General features: G+C 31.2%; 1 non-coding gene and 1 pseudogene across 1 annotated transcript; one reads left to right on the top strand and one right to left on the bottom strand.

Moving 5' to 3' along the window:
- Positions 1-6,305: 6,305 nt before the first annotated feature.
- LOC146883352 (small nucleolar RNA R71) lies at positions 6,306-6,414 on the top strand. The gene has a single exon (XR_014985677.1). It is a non-coding gene; the product is annotated as a small nucleolar RNA R71 (small nucleolar RNA).
- Positions 6,415-7,129: 715 nt separating this feature from the next.
- On the bottom strand, positions 7,130-14,475 carry LOC146883351 (uncharacterized; annotated as a pseudogene).
- Between the last annotated feature and the right edge of the window lie 1,338 nt (positions 14,476-15,813).

Below are 15,813 nucleotides of genomic sequence, written 5' to 3'. Positions count from 1 at the left end.
ATTTTAATTTTTTGCGGATAACGGGTACTCGCGGATACGGATAGTATGATACCCGTACCCGATCCGTTTATAAACGGGTATTAAAATACCCGCTACCTGCTACTCGCAGATAATAAATACCCGAGGGTAGTAACTATCCGTCGCGGATTTTATTTGCGGATATCCGAAATTTTTCTTAAATATCCTTATTTAAAATATAGCATAAACTAAAATTATATTTATATATATTTATTAAAAATAAAGTGAAATATATCAGAATAGGTGAAAAAAATAATCATTAATAAATAAAAAAAAAAGAAGTAAAAATAGCCGAATTTATAAAAAATTATAAAAGTAACGGTCAATTTTTTAAAATTTAATAAATTATTATATTTAAAAAATAAAATTGATATTTTAAAATGTGGACACATAGAATCCTTTTATATATTATTATAAATTAAAAGTACTTAGTGTTAAAATAATTTCAAATTTACTCTTATTAGGTTATTTTACCAAAATGGTGTAATTTCTTTCCTGACTTACCAAAATGAGCAAATTTAAATAAAATTAATATCATTCATTCTTGACGCTTAGATCATATTCAGAAGTCTTATCGTTGGACACGCAATCAGTTTTGATTATTTCCAACAACTTGGGAGAGACAGCTTTTTAGTTGGGCACGGTTGGCTAAAGGGTATTTCCAACTACTCGTTCTCAGCCATCAGGAGAATTTTAGACACAAGCTCAAAAACATAAAATCATGTTAATCTATAAAAAAAATCTAAAAACATAAAACATAATTAATTTAAAAAAAAATCTAAAATCTAAAAATATAAATTAATTTTTCTAAAAACTATTCTTCAAATATTTTTAAGTCATGATCTTCGTATCTCTAAATTTTCGATTACTTATAATATTAAAAGTCTTGAATAGATTTAATAATTTTATCTTTTACTCTTTAACCTTCTCATAGATCCAACCTTCCGATCTTTTACTTTGCAAGTTTTTTATCCTTCTGTTAATATGATTTTTGGCAGGTGATGAAAGATGGAAGAATAGTGGAGTCAGGAAGGTATAAAGATCTTATAGCATGTCCCAACTCTGAATTCGTTCAACAAATGGCTGCTCACTATTTTTGTTACATTATACCTGTTATATCGTGTAAAAATTGGTTGTCCCAATTTGTTGTGTATTTTATCATTTTTCTATCCCAATTCTCTGTTTCTCGTGGCCAAGCACAATTTTACTTTTAGGTTGGTCGGTTATTGTTTAATTTCTTTTTTTACTAAACTCTTGTATCAGTTACATATTGTTTTATTTCGTTTTTCCTATAAGTTTTCTTTTTTTTATTTTGAGAAAATAAAGGAATGAGATGAGAATTATGGTTGTCTATGCTTTATAGGAAAAAGTTACACAAGACAGAAATATTAAACATGTTTTCCAGATCGCAGATGCTATTGAAAATGAAAAGGGTGACACCGATTTTGTAGGACAAATGAATATAACGTAAAATGTCTTAATTTACAGCTTAATATCCATTGTATTTAAATTAGAGCTCTCAAAACGGATAACCCAGCTTGATCCGGCTCGACCCACCACGGGTTGATGATTTAGTGAGCCAACCCAACACGGCTCACTTTTTGTGAGCCAAAAAAATTCGAACCCAGTCCGACCTACCACGGATTGGCGGGTCAAACGTGTTGACTCACGGGTTCAATTAATTAAAAAAAATTATTTTTTATTTTTTTTTTCAGTTAAAACTAAATTGTAATTGTAATTAAAATCTAAATAAACTTTAATACAATCCAAATACAAATCAAAATAAAAAAAATACAAATTATTTATGTGTTGGATAAAAAAACAACCTAACATGATCCAAATGTAAAGCCCAACTTAATAAAAAATAAATAAAAACACTTGTGTGACCCTTTTATCTGCGGGTTGGTGAGGCAATCCGGCTCACCACGGGTTCAACCCGGATGAGCCGGGTTCTAAATGAGTCGGGTCAAAAATCAACCCGATATTGAAATTTGTAAAAAAATTTCAACCCAACCTGATCCGAATCCGTGGTGAGCCAAGTTAGCTCGCAGGTTTCAACCCATTTTGACAGCTCTAATTTAAATTAAGGTTAACAAAATGTTTTTTCTGTTTTAGATTTAAAATGCGTATAAATGTTGTTTTTGTAAATGACTTTATTTTTTTAGACTTTAATAACATTTTTTAGATGTTATAAAACTAATATATTTAGTAGGGTCTCCATTGGCATCTTCACAATTTCCAAGTATGTTTTTCTTTATATTTTTATTTTATTATTCTCTGCATCTCTAATATGTCAACCCATATCTCCTATTGTTTGTTGTGTGTTATTTTTATTTTTACTTTGCACATTTGAAGCACATTTCATGATAATATTTAAATTGTTTATGCCGTTTGACATATTTTCGCTTCAAAGATAACTCAAATATTATCATAAAATACACTTAAAATGTCAAATAAACTTAACAAAATTTGGTAAGAAGGACTAAATTCATGCATTTTTAAAGATGAAGGACTAAATTGGTATAAAATTTTGAAGATAAACTAATTTCAAAATTCACTAAAACTTGAAGGACCAAAAATATATTTAACCTTTTTATAAATGGAGAAGTTCATTGTATGCAGAAAGGTAAAAAGGAATGTGGATCTTTATTTTGTAAAAATTGACATCTTCTTTATGTATTGACTAGCTCTTGTTTAGCTTTACCTACTTCCTTTGAGTAACCAGACAGAAGAAATAAAAACACTCACTTGTCAGTTTTGCTGATTTTATAACTCTTTTTAATGGTTTTGACGTGGAATACAGTCTCATCTAATGCAACAATATTCTAAGAGGGCTTCCAAAGTCAACCACTCAAAGAATAAATAACCTAAAAGATAATGTATAAGTAAGTGCAAATGTTTTTATTCATTTCACACCTACATCACGCTAGAATTTTAGAATTCCAATACATAATAAATGTGTAACAACCAAAACATAATTATAAAAGTCAAATTCAACGCATTTGGAGGGTACCAGGCTGTAACGTAGCATCAACCCATGTTGTATTTGGTATACATTAATTAACAACAGATTTTCCTTTGAGTGAGTTCTCACAACTTCATTTTCATTGTCATCTCAATGCTTTGAAGTGATTGGAGGAAGCTACCATTCTTTCTCTGTGTTCTTCATCACACTTTCTGCTTCTTTTTGTTATCTTCATCATATTGTTGTCAGGTGCACACTATATTTCTCCTCCTTCTTATTTCATGTTTAGGTTTGTTCCATCCATGAAATAATGCATCTTTACTCTATCTATAACCTAAATCTTCTTATTATCTTAAACTCCGTTCCTCTCTTACTTTGCTGCTACTTAGAATTTTCACAGTTCAATTAATCAATCTTGAAAGTTCACCAAAAAGAAAACTCAGTTATTCTAATTTCGTTACTGCTGCTATTAGAAAAGGAATATACATATATACTGGGGTGGGGCGATATATATATTTTCAATTGACCACTTTTACTTTAATCATGGGAAGATTGAATTTCTGAAGAAGAATAAGTCTGTATTTATAAAATTTTGTCACAGATTCAGTGAAATAACGTTCTCCTATACCTCCCCAAAACTTTGTTAATTTTAGTTTTTAATTTTGTTTCAAAATATGTTGATTATTTTAGAACTTCAGTAGCTCATATCTAGCTGCATAAGAAAACTTATTTCAATGAAATCACTTTGGATCTTTATGTAAAGTACTTAACAGAGAATCAATAAGTGAAAGTATAGTTTAGAAAAAAAAAATTAGGTGTTTTTTTTTAATAAGAACTAATAATAAAATTAAATAATGAGATATATATTAGAAATATTTCGACCCGTATACACAAAATATCATAATAAAAATCTACCTAGAAGATTTTGAACCTAGATTTCAATTCCTTAACACTAATATTACATAATTATCTGTATTAAGATATACTCTCTTCAAACCGAAACATTACAAAATATTCTATCCAAAATATACATTATTCTCTCTGATGTCTATATATAACAAAGATAAAGCAATAGATAACATAAGACATTTTCTGCAATCTAGACAAAGCAAAGACAAAACCATACATTGGACATGTTGAAGTAAATTTGCCCTACAGATATCATTACTCAAAACCTACTAACTTTTTTCTTATCACACAAAAGATTATTTTCAAGATATCATTTTCTTCTCAGTATACTAAGAAAATATAATTTTTCTTTGTAAACTGTCGACATCATAATAAGATATATAGAATAAACTTTTGGTTTTAGCTCCCCATTTAAAATTAAGAGGTAAATTTCTTGATACTTCAGTACCTAGAAATATTTCATTTGATAATGTATAATGAAGGAAATTGTAGGGATCGGAAACTTCACCTCTGAATTGTTGGAAATAGTATAAACATTTATAATTTAATAAACACGAGTAATTTAATCTAAATTTGTATAAATTAAATATTTCCGAATGAGCTTGAAAAATATCTTAAATTCTAAAATTTTGGAAGGAAAGGAATAAAAGTTTATATAATGATTTAGTGAAATAATTTTATTGAATCATATTTTACATCACAGATTTGTCTTGTCAAGTGAAGTAATGTCACCTTAATTGAAGTTATTGAAGCATGAGACGCTGTGGATCTTCTCCAATGTAAATGGTAATGTATTTTTCTTCGTCTATATAATGAAATTCATATAATTTGTTTATCAATCATTAGTAGTAAAGATATTTTATATTAAATTATTAATTTTGGTTCCCCATGATTTGAAAATTTAATCCTTTGTTTTCTTGTACAATTTTAGAGCATGTACATTGTATATTTGCTTAAGAACATCTATATGCATGATTTTTTATTTAAATTTTGAATTTTATGTGTGTGAATCTTACAAAATCTATACTAATTTAAAATATTTTCTCCATGAGCCTATGTAGTACCTACGTAAACTATTTTAAGCAATAGTTTATTATACAAAACAGTGATAATGCATAAACAATTTTACGTCGTGTGCTCTTGCACGAAATTTTATTAATAAATTTTCTCTTAAGTCAACTTTCATAAACAACTCCATGTGACCTAAACAAGTTATTTATATTAAATCATTTTGTCTCTTAAATTCTCTCAAGCATAACTCTTTTAAAGTAACATGGGTTATGAAAGTAATGTCACGTTAAGTAATGTCACGTTATGTGATGCGATCTATCAAACATTGTTTAGCTTTAAACAATATTTGTGAACAATTACGTTGAAGATAAATTTTAGTCTTTATATTTAAAAAAAATTGTAATTTTAGTTTCATTTTGAATTTCTTATAAATTTATTGCTGTCAACTCATTTGAATACATGTTAGATTAGATTTAAGGTTCAATTTAAAATAAATAGTGATGGCGACCAAATTTATAGTTGTTTAAAATGAAGATTTGAAATCATGAATAAAAATATGGATTCTATCAAAAGAAACTAATTTAACCCAATTACATATAAATATTTGAGATCGGGATGTGAAATTTGTTATAAATGAGAGAAGAAAGTAAAAAATAAAAAACGTAAAATAAACGCTGGACGAGTATCAATGTGTTCCTTCGTCAAGCGGACTCGCCTAGCGAGCATTAGTGCAGAAATGTCATATAACAGTAAGCGATCACATCGGTTATATAAAAATCATTGTAATGTATTTTGCGGTGGTAATTTTGATAAATCCAACGAACAAACTTTATTACATCGGTTATTATTGTAACCGATGTAATTCCTCTTATATTTAAAGAAAAAAAGAATTTTTTTATGAATAAATTCAAATACTACATCCGTTAGCAAGAAAACTAATGTAGTACGTCTTTAGTTGAGGGTGCGCTACGTTTTCCCTTATTTTGTCTTTCTCAAGTTTGTGCTCTTCGTTTCTTCTTTGTCGAGCTCGTCTTCTGGTGCCAATGTTCGAAGCACACCGTCGTTTCACTGTCCATTGAAATCGTGTGTTGAAGTTGTCGTCTTTCCATCGTCATTCCACCGTTGCTGGTTTGAAGCCCTCGCACAGACCTTCTTTGCGCGGCCTAGTGCTGCCTTTCTCCTTCCGTCGCGCCATCGCGTCGTCGAGGAGTCTCTGTCGCGTCGTTGCTCTCCTCACGAACTCATTTTGTGCTTCATAAACATTGGAGACCATATTCTCTATCAGCGCATTAGCTTCATTGGTTTTTTGGATTTAATCATTCCTCTAGCCGAGACATCCAATATCAACTTTGTTTGTGCTCTGAGTCTTCCCAAAAATATGTTGATTTGATTCGTATCATCAAATCCATGCATACGATTTTTATTGAGCAATCCTTTGAATCATTCCCATGCTTGGCTCAATGATTCATCATAATTTTGTTGAAATGATGAGATTTCTTGCTCTGATGAATTAGTATTAGAAGATTCTGATATACTTGCTGCTTCTTGTGCTACTCTAAAAAGTCTTCTTTTTTTTACTTCTATTCCTCTAGGATGCTCGTTCAATCGCTGGATCGTATAGTAACTGATCAACCGAAATCCTGTCTCTCATGCACAATAAAAAAACACTAGAAAAGACGAGTTAAATAATTTAAAAAATAGATTTTTTAAATTAAAAAATATAAAATAAACTTAAAACAAATTAAACCTAAATTGGTATACAAAACACAATTAACTAAATAAAACTTTAGTCCTTGGCAAAGGAAAAAAAAAACTTAGTTATAAAATTAACAATTGTACCAAACTAGTCTTTCTACCCGTGCAACGCACGGGTTTTTTTAAATGTAATATTTTTGATAATAGGAATTGATTTTGTAATATTTATTAACCTCTAAGGTTATAATATAATGTCTTCAAAAAAATAACAATAAAAGAAGACCAAATTACATACCTATAATCTGTTTTTGGTTAATCAACTTTATAACTTTCTTTGGTACACAAATTTGATTACTTGTTAAATCAACATGATGTTCATTGTAAGCCTTGGACTTTACGCAATAGATCCTGCATTGAACAACAAAATTATAACAAATATTTTAATTATAACAATAGATCATGCATCTATATTTATACAAACTTTCAAATTAAAAGAAAATTAGAAATGACATACCTATAATGTGTTCATTGTCAAAGAGTTTCAAAAATTTCTTTGTACACAACATTTTTAGTAGTGTTTGTGATATTTCCATTTTCATCCAATATAAGTATTTTCAATCCTCTCTTGGTTTTCACTCTAGAAATAGCAACATATAGTTGGCCATGTGTGAATACAGGTTGTGGAAGATAAAGTCCCACTCTAGAAAGTGTTTGTCCTTGACTTTTGTTAATCGTCATTGCAAAGCATAATGAAATTGGGAACTGTCTTCTTTGGAATTTGAAAGGCAATCCTGAATCAGATGGCACTAATCCATTCTTGGAATAAAAATTTTGTCACCAATGTTTTTTCCAGTAATTACAGTTGCAGAGATTACATTTTTACCCAAATGGTTGACTTGCAATCTTGTGCCATTGCAAAGACCTTTTGCTTGATCAATATTTCTCAAGAGCATAATTGGCACACCTGTTTTGAGCTTGAGTTTATGATTTGGTATCCCTGAACATTTGATATCATTTAAAAATTCAGATGTAAACCATTCAGATTGAACTTCATCTTGTTCATCAGATTGGCAAGGTGTATTTGAACTTAAATAAGTCACATCTTCACCACCTAATAAAGACAACATGAAATCATTGACTTGCTCTACAGAATCATTAGTTGGGCACAAGATTGCTCCATCATCAAAATAATTTGGATTCATCATGTTAACCACAAATTGAGGATAGACAAATTCAACCAATGATAATAAAGGTACATCTGTATTTATAATAAGCAGCTCTTCTGGAATTTCTACCATGCACTCACCATTCTCATTTACATCCATTTGGCCATCTCCAATTTTCAATATCCAATCAGCAAATTCTTTGATATCATTGGCTGTTTGATTGTTTGTTGTAGTACTTAATCTCATGTTCTTGGACAGTTTGAGCACTTTACAACAATTCCATAACTCTGAATAGTTGATGGCTGATTTGATGATATCAAACCTAGATCCTTTCTTTATAACGGGTAGAATTTGTCTGAAGTCACCTCCCAAGACAACTGCTTTGCCACCAAATGGTTTGTCATTATTGGCATCATCAACATTTCGCATAATATCTCTTAGTGTTCTATCAAATGCCTCAAAGCACATTCTATTCATCATTGGTGCTTCATCCCAGATAATTAAATTGGTTGCCATCAGAAGTTTAGCACGGAGAGTACCTTGCGCTATGTTGCAAGTTGATTCATCATTAATTAACAATGGGATGCAGAAGGTAGAGTGTGCTGTTTTTCCACCAGGAAGTAGTAAAGAAGCAATTCCACTTGATGCTACGTTCAAAACAATCATGCCCTTACTTCTTAGAGCAGCTGACAATGTCTTCCACATAAACGTTTTACCTGTACCACCATAGCCATATAAAAAGAAGAATCCTCCCTTGTTTGAAACAACTGCTGTCATGATATCCTGATATACATGCATTTGTTCATCATTGAGTGTTTTAAGCAAAATATCATGTTCTTTTGCCATGTCTTCTTTATTGTATTGCAGCTCATCAACAATAAATCTGTTATTGAATGTATGTACATCTGAAATATCAAGTTGAGGTAATGAAGGATAATCTTTCAAACATCTACCATTTGACATTAGCATTTCTTGTATTTCCATGAGACATATTTTTTGTAATTCAGCAGTCTCAATTTGAAGACCTGCATGAACAAAATAATGCAATTAAAAGATATATTTTTTTTGAATTACAAAAATAACAATATAAAATTGATAATGTTAATTTTTACCATTATCCAAGCTATATTTCATTAGCAAAATCATCTCTTCCAAAGCTTTTAACCTACTTAATCCTCAATTTTATCTTACTTTTGTAAATAAATACATTGTGGGTTACATTGATCTAATTATACCACTAATCCCCATTTTTGTGTCTTTTTTGTAGATGGGAACCTTTGTTCCAAAAATCCAGACTAATGAGTGACCCAGAATAGCAAAGAGAGAAGAAAATTGTCAACAGGAAGCGCCTGGCGACGCGAAGCCAGCGCCAGGCGGAACAGACCGCCAGCCACGCGCCAGCCAAGCGCCAGACAGGCGCTACTGTCAGTCCCGCCTGGCGGCACTTAGTCACCGCCGGGCGGTAGCGGGAAGAATTGCCCCCTGTTTGGTGGCTTGCGCCTGGCGGTGAGACCCTTCCGCCAGGCGCCCCTTTTCGCGGATGTGTCAAGTGACCCCTTTTTCTTCTGTTTTCGCGAAGGGAAACTCATCTTTGGCATTTTGGAGGCACGAAGAACACATTTGGAGAGCTTGGAGGAGTGCTAGGGCTTGTGGGAACAGCTCCATCTTCCTCTTTGTATCTCTTTCTCTTCCATCTCTTCCATTTTTAAGCTTGAGCTCTCCATGGCAATGGAGAGCTAAACCCATTTTTGTTGGGGTTAGATGTAGCCACGAAACTCTTGTGTAAATGCAAATGTTTTGATAATATATATGACTCTTTCATTAATTGCTAGTCTTCTTATTTCTTCACTTAAAGCTTGCATTGATTTAGCCATCTCTTGCATGATTTTTGGTTCATGGGGTGTGAAAATATCTTTTGAAACCTAGATTTGGAATAAGAGAACTCAATGGAGCTTGTACCTAGGAATGGGGCTTGACCCATTGGTTGTCTTAAGCCCTTGTGCATAAAGCAAATTTGCTTATTAAGAGTTCAAGGAATTGACTTTTAATAAGGAAATTTAGGCTCAATCTTTTAAGGAATTAGGGTTTGAGTAATTTTGTGGGTTGGCATTAGCATATTAATGAAGAGGATGTTAAATTGTAGTTGCATGAGAGCATAGTTGGTGAATTCTAACCCCGGCAATATCAAGTCATATCATTTCTAATCTTTTCCACTCACTAAGTGCCTTTAACTTTCAAAGTTCAATTTTAATTATTTATGCAAAGTTTAATTTCATACATTAAAACTCAAAATATGGATTTATTCATTAGTTTAAATTAGTCACTAATTACGCAATTAATTAGTATACACGAGTCTCTTGGGAAACGATATCCCGGTCTTACCGGTTACTACTTGCGCGACTTGGTACACTTGCCAAAGTCTTAACAAAAATACCTGGTAATCTCATTTCCTTTCTCTTTTGGTACAAAATTCCATCACATAAGATACTCCATGTAGAATTCCAAACTATATCTGGTTTAGAAATTGTATTCATGGACAACAAAATAACAAATAATCTTCTAAGTTGATACCCCGAAGCAAATTCACTTGCTTCTTTGATTGCATCAATATATTCTTTATCGTCTGCCAACAATCCCAAAGCATAGCAAGCATCTTGGTATGTTTCATAAAATTTCCCATCAATGGTCTTTATGCTTTCATAATCAATACAACCTTTTTGAATTGTGAGTAATATCCTCAAATAATAAAGTTCTCCAGAGCCCGGAGGAATATAAGTAAGTCTACCAATGTTGTAGCCTTTCTTCCTTGGTTTCCATTCTTTTTCTTTAGCAAACCACACAAATTTGCTTGGAAATTCAGAATAAGTCAATTCTTTTCCTTCTGTATAAACTTTGTTAGCCTCAAACCAAGCTAGAAACATTGTGTTAGCATTTTCGTACCTGTTGCAAATCACATTAATATCATCATATAAACTTTGTTAGCCTCAAACCAAGCTAGAAACATTGTGTTAGCATTTTCGTACGTGTTGCAAATCACATTAATATCATCATTATCTTTAAACAAAGTTGATTGTTGTCTAGGAAGATGGAATGTCAATCTCTGAACAGGAGGCCATCTGTGATGGATGTCAAAAGCAAATATTCGCCAAGCTGCTTCACATGGTGATAGATACCTACAATCATAATACCTCTTGATCTCATCAATAATGGTTTCTTTGTCACATTGTGCAGAGTTGTTGCTTATTTTAAGAGTAGCTCTGTCAGGACCCTTGTTGACATATTTGAACAAATATTTTATTGAATTGGTCTTGTTGCAATACTCTGTATTCACGTGAGCTTGATACCTCATTAGAAGTGGTGGATTGTAAGGAACAACACTTCTGTTGTCCAGCTTAATTCCATTCTTCTCAACAAATCTACCATTATCAAGTCTTCTATAGCATGGATATCCATCTTCATCAATATAAGTTGAAGATGTGAATTTTTTAGGAAAAAATTTGGAACATCTTCCTTCTTTCATGCATGGTGAAGTATATCTCGCAGGTCCGCATGGTCCATGAATCATGTAACTTGCTACAACTTTTTCCAATTTTGGATACAAATCCGCATTGGGCAATTCAGCTGATATTACTTTATCAATATCAGTTGAATTTTTCAATTTGCTTTCTCCATCCAACCATAAAAGTATATGTGCATGAGGTAAACCTCTCTTTTGAAATTCTACTGTGTACATTCCTGCATATATAACAGAACAAATTAAATAGTTTGAAAAATATAATATCAAAAATATTCAAAAAATGTATACTAATGCTTATAGAACATACCTGCAGTGGTTTTTCCAAAGAAGTCCTTTTTTCTGAAATCTGTCATCATTTCATCCAGCTTCATTTTGAATACTCTACATACAATATCAGGTCTATCTGATGGTGACAACCCTTTTGGTAAAACAAAGTCTCTTATTTCGCTCCAATTGACATTGCATGTTATAGTAATGAACAAATCAGGATAGCCAAATTTTTTACAAGTAGCCATAGCATCTTGACAATTGTTGAACATGTATCTTGTACCACCAGTGAATGAAGCAGGCAGTACAATACGTCTTCCAATTAAAGAAGGATCTGTCTCTCCTCTATTAACAACCTCTTGTAATCCATTAAGAATATCACAACGAATTAACTTTTGATTAGCTCTAATGAACGACAGTCGTTGTGCTTCCACCATTGTATAACAATCAACCAAAAATTGTTGGAATAATCGACATGCATTCACAATATTTCCAGGTTCTATAGATCTTTGTTGTATTCTAAATGCAATAAATTCTCGCAACGAAATTCTAATTCTGACCCTGGATTGACTTCTTGAATGAGACTCTCTGATTGGAATATCTTCTGGATAACCATCTTCTCCATATGGAAACATTAGAGGATACTGAAGTGGAATGAAAGCTGTGTGAGTTTCATGCAGTCTTGTTAATTCACCAGAAAATTTTTTGACAATGATATCTCTGCCTACATCCATATTGCCAAAATCACCAACTATTAGAGCAGCTATTTCATCACATGAAGGTGTGTTGTATACTCTAGGGTCTTTGTTTCTGCCTCTAAATAGTCTTAGTGTGAAATCTGATTCCATATGTTGCAGTGACAATTCTCTTACTCTTCTAAAAGATTTCGCAAGAACATTGTGAGTGTCAATCATTTGAATCAAATCAGCAACCAATGATTGATCTAGATCAGATTCCTTGCTGTTAGACCTAAAATATAATAAAGAAAAGAAATAACTTGAAATAAACAGATGTATTTCAGCAAATAACTTGAGCATATATGTTACTCATTTCAACTAACCTGAAATGCTTTAGTCTGTTACTCAATTCATTTTCGGTGTCATATATGTAAAGTTGTGCAAACTTTGGCTTTGATCCACGTTCTGGCAATAAACTTCCAATACGATGATAGTTCTGACCATTAAGAATAAATTGTGGTGGAGCAGAACCATTGTTCATTGAAGTATCTATCTTACCACCAATTGAAGTAAATGAAAACATGCTATTGTACAGTCTTATATTTTGTAAAAATGATTTGCTTCTACGATTTACACCATTTAACAAACCTTCAAGAAGATCGGGTGGTTTTTTTAGTAGTGGAATTTGTACTTTTCCCTTTTGACAACATAATGAAAATTGAACTTCCTTTGATGTGTTACTTTTTTCTGCTCTTTCTTCATACCACAGTTGAGCTTGACAGTATTGGCATTCCAAGCAAGGATCTCCAATATTGAGTAGTTCTGAACAAAAGCATAAAGCATTAGCACCTCAAGTAATATTTTATGTATGAAATTCTGTACAATTTTGTGTGACTTTACCTTGTAACTCTCCTTTGCAATACAATTCGTTTGTAATTGTAGTACTTGTACTATCTCCTACAATATTAGCAAAATGAAAAGTAATTACTAATTTAAAAGAGGAATTTATTGAAATCAATAAGTTAGCAATTCAAGATCTGAATTACCTTCATATGTTGTTCTTGTTGAATCATCATTTCTTGTGTCTGAACAATGTTGTTCTGTTGTTGTTTCATCATGAAGATTGAATCTGTTTTGAAGTGATTGTATGACTTGAAAAGGATATTTGACAACTTTATTGTTAGAGACAGAATATGAATGATTTTGATCTCCAGATGTGGCACCTATGGAAAAGAATTATTAAAACAATTATGTTATATTCAAAGTCATTATCAGTATGAACTTTTGTATATATGAGTCAAACCTACTTACCTGCACTGCAATTGTAATTATTTTGTACATAACTTCTGTGAATGCTATTGCTGAGAACTGAAATCATTAAAAAAAATGAATAGAATCATTAGAAATCATTAAAGATCAATGTAGAAATACAGCTAAATGTAGAAATTTACCACAAGGAGTATTGTATGTTATAGTAGAAGCTGAGGATTGTGAAGTCATTAAGTTTATTTGAATTGGATCTTCAACTAAAGTAGTTGAAGAATTTGATATATTGTTTCCAGACACTGCATTAAAATAAACAATTGTTTATAATTTGTTAAAGTGATATTGCAATAGTAATCTTAAAAAACAAACAAATATAACTTACCAATTGTTGACTGAAATCTTGATTTAATATTGTGAAAATTGTTGTTGTTTTTGAAATCTGAAAAATGTTTATTGTAGCAGCATTTTATGTCCAACAATACAAAACCATACATATGGCATTCATGTAACAACAATGTAACAACACTGTTTAAAGAAAGAGGTAAGAAGAAGAATACTTACTAAGATGCAACTCTTGTAATGACTTCCTTTGGATACTGTTATGGACTAATTTATCAGATTCACTTCTTTTATCTATTATTAAAACAGCAAAGATATTTGATTATCAATCTATGTTGTGAAGTTGAAATCAAAATATATTTTTTCAAATAGAGAAAAAATAAACTGATATTTTTATACTTTGAGAACAATGGTTGGCGATTTTTGGTTTTTTTCTTGCATTCTGTTCTTTGTAATCTGCAAAGAAGATATAAACATAGAAATGCAGAACTTGTAAATAAATGTTTGATGAAAAGATTGTGCAGTCAAATGATTGAAGGTATATGTTAGAAAATTACCTGCATGTTGATTACTTCTTGCATTAAACCTTTGTTGTAACACCAACTTCCTCCTCAGCCTTGCATTTTTACAATCGTTTTCCTCCATTTCAGCAGAAAACATATGGAATACTTTCAAAGGTGTCAATGGAATAAACAAAAAGAAAGATAAGTTGACTCAATGGATGAAAAAGTGTTCTCTGTTTTATTACTATATTGGTGAATGATTTTTATAAACTTTTTTTTGGAGATTGTACCTCTAATCACAAATTTGGAAACAAAAATATTTGTAATTGTAATAGGAAGCAATTGTAAGACTACCAAAAGTATTTAGCAGTAGACTAAGATTATAAATAGTAATAGCATGCAGTGGTGACTGGTAATAGATCAGAAACATTCATATATATAGTAATTCTTTGATATTTGATTTGTTCTTACAGGGAACAAAAAATCTGCTTTTTATGTAGGTACTACAACACGTCTTTTTTATGCAGTACTATATATAGTAGAACAAAAAGTACAGTTTCATACCAAGTATGTGCCATTCTTTTTTCATGATGTCTGCAAAATTATAACATGTATCCATACATGTATCCATACTTATAACATATTTAATTATGTTTAATTCTAACTCATTTCAATATGTTAAATTAAATTCTAGTGTGTATGAATTAGAGTCGATGAATTAAAGATTAAGAATAAACTTTTGATTGGAATTCATAGAATTTGAGACAATGTGCAAAGAAATTTCATTAATAACAAAATAGAACAATACATATGCATTGCTGAATATATATGAACTTGTAGCTTGAAAACTACCTAAGTAGCAGACATGAAAACAAAACTAATTATAATTAAAAGTTTCAAATAACACCATAAAAGAAACTGTAAATTAAAGATTACAATATGTAAGCACTTTGACATTCTGATTGCTTTTCATCTGATCAACTTCAAACACCAAGTCAATAGGTTGATCCAATCCATGAGCAGTACAAAATTCCTTCCACCCACTTCCTATTTTGTTAGACTTCTTTGGATGATTTCTCAAGAGTAGTTTGCACTTCACTATTTCGCGCGGTCCATGAAGAAGAATGTATTTAAATCTTCCTTGACGAAGATAATTGCCAAAATCAGAAGGCAAATCCTAACACATAGAATGTAATTAAAGAAATCAATAAAAATTATTTATCAGTTTAAGATATGGATTAAATTGTTTTAAAAAATTTAAATACATTAATATAAATATAAATGAAATGAATCTCACCAGATGGCTAGCATGGCATTGGTTTGGATTCAGAAATATGCAAAAATGCAACTTCGGTCCATTGAAAAGTGGTTCATCTGCTTGAAGTCTTTTAAGAAAACGTCCAATAGATAAAGGTTTGCATTTACTTGGAAAAACAGTGATGTGGAAGCAAGAATGACCAACATATCCAAAATAAATACT

The sequence above is a fragment of the Vigna unguiculata genome, chromosome 10 (genome assembly GCF_037176805.1).
Source record: "Vigna unguiculata cultivar grain cowpea cultivar isolate G323 ecotype 2 chromosome 10, ASM3717680v1, whole genome shotgun sequence".
Taxonomy (NCBI): domain Eukaryota; kingdom Viridiplantae; phylum Streptophyta; class Magnoliopsida; order Fabales; family Fabaceae; genus Vigna; species Vigna unguiculata.
The sequence above is the reverse complement of the archived record's forward strand: the minus strand, read 5'-3'. Positions and strand labels throughout refer to the sequence as shown.